This window comes from Colobus angolensis, unplaced genomic scaffold (assembly GCF_000951035.1).
Source record: "Colobus angolensis palliatus isolate OR3802 unplaced genomic scaffold, Cang.pa_1.0 Scaffold8, whole genome shotgun sequence".
NCBI classification, from domain to species: Eukaryota; Metazoa; Chordata; class Mammalia; order Primates; family Cercopithecidae; genus Colobus; species Colobus angolensis.
In genome coordinates this window covers 7955550-7961348 of record NW_012121820.1, presented here as the reverse complement: position 1 = coordinate 7961348, position 5799 = coordinate 7955550, and positions in this window count along the sequence as shown.

The window sequence follows — 5799 nt, the reverse complement described above, 5'->3', positions numbered from 1 at the left end:
GCAGAGCTGCCTGTGGAGAGGGAAGGAAAGAAAGAAGGAATGATCTTCAGCTCCTCGCTGCCTCCACTGGCCAAGTCAGGGCAGAACAAGAGTCCTTGCTTCCTGCCTTTGCCTTCTCCTAGCCCTGTCCTTCTCCATACAGGATAGGGCTTCTGCAGGAATGATGCCTCTTCTCACATAACCAGTCCTGTGTTCTTGCTAACAGAGTTTTTCTTTTCTGAAAGGTACTACTTATTTCTGCTTTCTAGTTACAAAATGCTTTACAGAAAAAAAGAAAAGAAAAAAATGTCATTTTTTTAAAGGTGCTTACAATTAACCCATATTTTATTACATTCTCTTTTAGTTCTTCTGTAAACCATCTTTTATTTTCTCATTTTTGGATCATCTATTTTTTGTTACCTACCTTCTGCCACCTTTATTTAGTCATGCAAATATTTACAATGTCATTATTTCTCAAAAAGAAACGACATAAGTTTTTTTTTTGGGGGGGTGAGGGTAGATACAGATAGACACTCCAATTTCCATAGTTGTGAAGGCAGAAATCATATCATGAGCCCCTTTAAGAGGTGACTATTTGCATATAATGGATGTGTTCATTATAAATTCCTTTTTTTTCTTTTAGACAGAGTCTCACTCCACACCAGGCTGGAGTGTAGTGGTGTGATCTTGGCTCACTGCAACCTCCACCTTCCAAGTTCAAGCAATTCACACCTCAGCTTCCTGAGTAGCTGGGATTACAGGCACGTGCCATCACACCCAGATAATTTTTGTATTTTTAGTAGAGATGGGTTTCCGCCATGTTGGTCAGGCTCATCTCGAACTCCTGATCTCAATTGATCTGCCCATCTCAACCTCCCAAAGTGTTGGGATTACAGGCGTGAGCCACCACACTCGACCTAATTATAAATTATTCTTAACAATTCATTACACAAAACCCTATATGATTGAGCTATATTTTTAATATTATTTTAAGTTCTGGGGTAAATGTGCAGGATGTGCAGGTTTGTTGCATGTGCCATAGGGGTTTACTACACCTATCAACCCATCACCTAGGTATCAAGCCCAGCATGCATTAGCTATTTATCCTGATGCTCTCCCTCCCTTGACAGGCCCCAAGGTGTGTTGTTTCCCTCCCTGTGTCCATGTGTTCTCATTGTTCAGCTCCCACTTATAAGTGAGAACATGGAGTGTTTGGTTTTCTGTTCCTTCATTAGTTTGCTGAGGATAATGGCTTCCAGTTCCAGCCATGTCTCTGCAAAGAACATGATCTCATTCCTTTTTATGGCCACATAGTATTCCATGGTGTATATTTACCACATTTTCTTTATCCAGTCTATCATTGATGGGCATTTGGGTTAATTTCATGTCTTTGCTATTGTGAATAGTGCTGCAATGAACATACGCAAGTACGTGTCTTTATAATAGAATGATTTTATTCCTTTGGGTATATACCCAGTAATGGGGTTGCTGGGTCAAATGGTGTTTCTGGTTCTAAATCTCTGAGGAATCATCACATTGTCTTCCACAATGGTTGAACTAATTTACATTCCTACCAACAGCATGAAAGCATTCCTATTTCTCTACAACATCACCAGCATCTGTAGTTTCTTGACTTTTTAATAACCTCCATTGTGACTGGCATGAGATGGTATCTCATCATGGTTTTGATTTGCATTACTCTGATGTTGAGCTTTTCTTCATGTTTATTGGCTGCATATATGTCTTCTTTTGAGATGTGTCTGTTCGTGTCCTTTGCCCACTTTTTAATGGGATTGTTTGTTTTTTCTTATAAATTTAAGTTCCTTGTAGACTCTGGATACTCGACCTTTGTCAGGTGGATAGATTGCAAACATTTTCTCCCATTTTGTAGGTTGTCTGTTCACTCTGATGATAGTTTATTTTGCTGTACAGAAGCTCTTTAGTTTAATTAGATCCCATTTGCCAATTTTTGCTTTTGTTGCAATTGCTTTTGGTGATTTTGTCATGAAATCTTTGCCCATGCCTATGTCCTGAATGGTATTGCCCAGATTTTCTTCTAGAGTTTTTATAGTTTGGGGTTTTATATTTAAGCCTTTAATGCATCTTGAGTTAATTTTTGTATAAGGCATAAGGAAGAGACCCAGTTTCGATTTTCTGTATATGGCAAATAGTAGCAAAAAGAGCTGTGATTATTATATTAGAGTCAAACAAAATACACATTGTGTCAAATGTTGTTAAAAGAACCAAAATCATGATTATATATTGATAAAAGGGTCAATTCATCAAAAAGATATAAAAATTATAAACATATACACACCAAGCAATAAAGCTTCAAAATATACGAAGCAAACACTGACAGGATTGAAGGGAGACATAGCACTACAGTAATAGTTGGAGAGTTCAATATCCCATCATGACATAATAAGAAATATATTTGATCTTTGTTCCCAGTTCCTGGCACAAGGTTCCTAAAACTCTTGGAATTTCCTGAGTGATAGGTGTGTCTTTTGTTATTCATAAGGAGCCCCTTTTGATTCCACCTGAGTTTCTGCTAATGAGGTTACTTGGAGTGGGGCCCCTAGGTAGCCTCAGGTTGGAACTGGTCACCAGAAAGGTCAAGTGATTAGAGGGTTGGAACTTTTAGACCCACCCACTCTCCTCCAGGAAGTTAAATAAGGAAGGAGTTGAAGCTCTATAAAAACTCTTAAACAATAAGATTTGATACGCTTCTGAATTGGTGAACACATCCATGTGCCAGAAGGGTGGCACACCCAACTCACAAGGACAGAAATTCCTGTGCTTGGAACCCTTCTGAAGCTCACCCTACTTACTTCATCTGGCTATTCATTTGTATCCTTTATAATAAACTGATAAACTTTAAGTAAAGTGTTTCCTGAGTTCTGTGAGCTGTTCCAGCAAATTATCAAACTTTCAGATGGGATTGTGGGAGCCCCTGATTTATAGCCAGTAGATCAAAAGTGCAGGAGGCCCAAGACCTGCGACTGGCACCTGAAGTTGGGAGTAGTCTTGTGAAATCAAGCCTATAAGCCGTGGGGTCTGCACTAACTTCAAGTAGTTAGTGTCAGAATTAAATTAAATTTTGGAACACTCAGTTGGTGTCCAGAGATAGGAGAACTGGTTGTTGGTGTTGGAAAGCATTCCAGGCCCTTTTTCAATAATGAATAGAATATGTAGACAGAAAAATCAATAAGGAAATAGGGTACTAAACAACACTATAAACCTAAGACAGACCTAAGACAAGAAGGGAATGCATATTCTTCTCAAGCACATATGGAACATTCTCCAGGATAAACTACATGTTAGGCCACAAAACAAGCCTAAATAAATTTTAAAAGATTGAAATTATACAGGCCAGGCGCGGTGGCTCACGCCTGTAATCCCAGCACCTTGGGAGGCTGAAGCGGGTGGATCACAAGGTCAAGAGATCAAGACCATCCTGGCCAACACGGTAAAATCCCGTCTCTACTAAAAATACAAAAATTAGCCTGGTGTGGTGGCAGACGCCTGTAATCCCAGCTGCTGAGGAGGCTGAGGCAGGAGAATCGTTTGGAGGCAGGAGAATCACTTGAACTCAGGAGGCAGAGGTTGCAGTGAGCTGAGATCGCACCACTGCACTCCAGCCTGGTGACAGAGCAGGACTCCGTCTCAAAAAAAAAAAAAAAAAAAGATTGAAATTATACAAACTATCTTCTCCAGCCACAATGGAACAAAGCTGAAATCAATAAGAGAAGGAAAACTGGAAAATTCTCAAAAATGTGAAATTAATACACTCTTAAACAATCAATGAGTCAAAGAATAAATCACAACGGAAATTAGAAAACACTTTGAGCCAGGCATGTTGACTCACGCCTGTAATCCCAGCGCTTTGAGAGGCTGAGGTGGGTGGACCACTTGAGCCCAGGAATTCAAGACCAGCCTGGGCAACATAACAAGACCCTGTCTCTACAAAAAACTAACTGGGCATGGTGGTATGCACCTGTAGTCCCAACTACTTAGAAAAAAACTTTCGAATGAATGAAAGCAAAAACACAAAACACAACATATGAAAAATTATGAGATGCAGTAAAAGTCGTTCTCAGGGTAGAAAATCTATAACTGTGAATACTTACATTAAAAAAGAAAGATCTCGGTCAGGCACAGTGGCTCACGCCTGTAATCCCAGCACTTTGGGAGGCTGAGGCAGATGGGTCATGAGGTCAGGAGATCGAGACCATCCTGGCTAACATGGTGAAACCCCATCTCTACTAAAAATACAAAAAATTAGCTGGGCATGGTGGTACGAGCCTTGTAGTCCCAGCTACTCAGGAGTCTGAGGCAGGAGAATCGCTTGAACCCAGGAGGCAGAGGTTGCAGCGAGCCAAGATCACGCCACTGCACTCCAGCCTAAGCGACAGAGTGAGATTCTGTCTCAAAAAAAAAAAAAATCTCAAATCAACAACCTAACTTTACATCATATGAAACTAGAAAGAGAAGAACAAACTACACCCAAAGCTAGCAGAAGGAAGGAAATAATAAACATTTGAAAACAGACAAATGAAATAGGAAATACAAAACCAATAAAAAGAATCAACAAGACCAAAACTTGGTTTTTTAAAAAGAGCAATAAAATTGAAAATCTTTAGCTAGATTGACTAAGAAGAAAAGAGAAAAGACACAAATAACTAATATCAGAAATTAGAGTGGGACATCACCACCAACATTACAGAACTAAAAACAAAATTATAAGAGAAAACTATAACAATTTTACACCAACAAATTAGATAACCTGGAGGAAATGGACAAATTCCTAGAAACTCACAAATCACCAAAACTGACTTGAGAAGGAATAGAAAATATTAACAGACCTATAACAAATAAAGAGATAGAATCAATAATTTTTGAAAAACACACACAACTCTCTTCAACAAAGGAATGCCTAGGGCTAGATGACTTCACTGATAAAATCTATACTAAACTTTTTTTGATCAACACCAATCCTTCTCAAAGTTTTCCAATCTTAATTGATACAGAAAAAGCATTTCACAAAATTCACCACCCTTCTATGATTAAAAAAAATTCAAAAAACTAGGAAATAAAGGACTTCCTTAACATGATTAAAGGCACCTATAAAAAACTATATACAATGATCATTATACTCAATTGTGAAAGATCAAAATCTTTCTCCCAAGATCAGAAATAAGACAATGATGCATCTTTCACCACCGCTAGTCAACACTGTAATGGAGTTCTAACCAAAGCAATTAAGTAATAAAAAGAAATAAAAGTCATCCAAATTGGGAAGAAAGTAAAACTATCTCAGCTGTTTTTGTAAACACCAGCAATGAGCAATCCAAAAAGGAAATTAAGGAAACAATTTGATTTATAACAGGCTATGAAAGGATAAAAAATACCTAGAAGTAAATTTAACCATAGAGGTAAAAGACTTGTATACCACAAAATACAGAACATTGCTGAAAGAAATTATAGAAGACCTCAAGAAATAGAAAGACATTCCATCTTTTTTTTTTTTGAGACAGGGTCTGGCTCTGTCACCCAGGCTGGAGTGCAGTGGCGTGACCTTGGCTCACTGCAACCTCCACCTCCCAGGTGCTGGGACTGTAGGCACACGCCACTACACCCAGCTAATTTTTGTATTTTCTGTAGAGACAGGGTTTTGCCATGTTGGCCAGGCTCATCTCGAACTCCTGAGCTCAAGCAAACCACCTGCCTTGGCCTCTCAAAGTGCTGGGATTACAGGTGTGAGCCACCACATCTAGCCATCCCATATTCTGTATTGGAAGACTTAAAATTATTAAGACA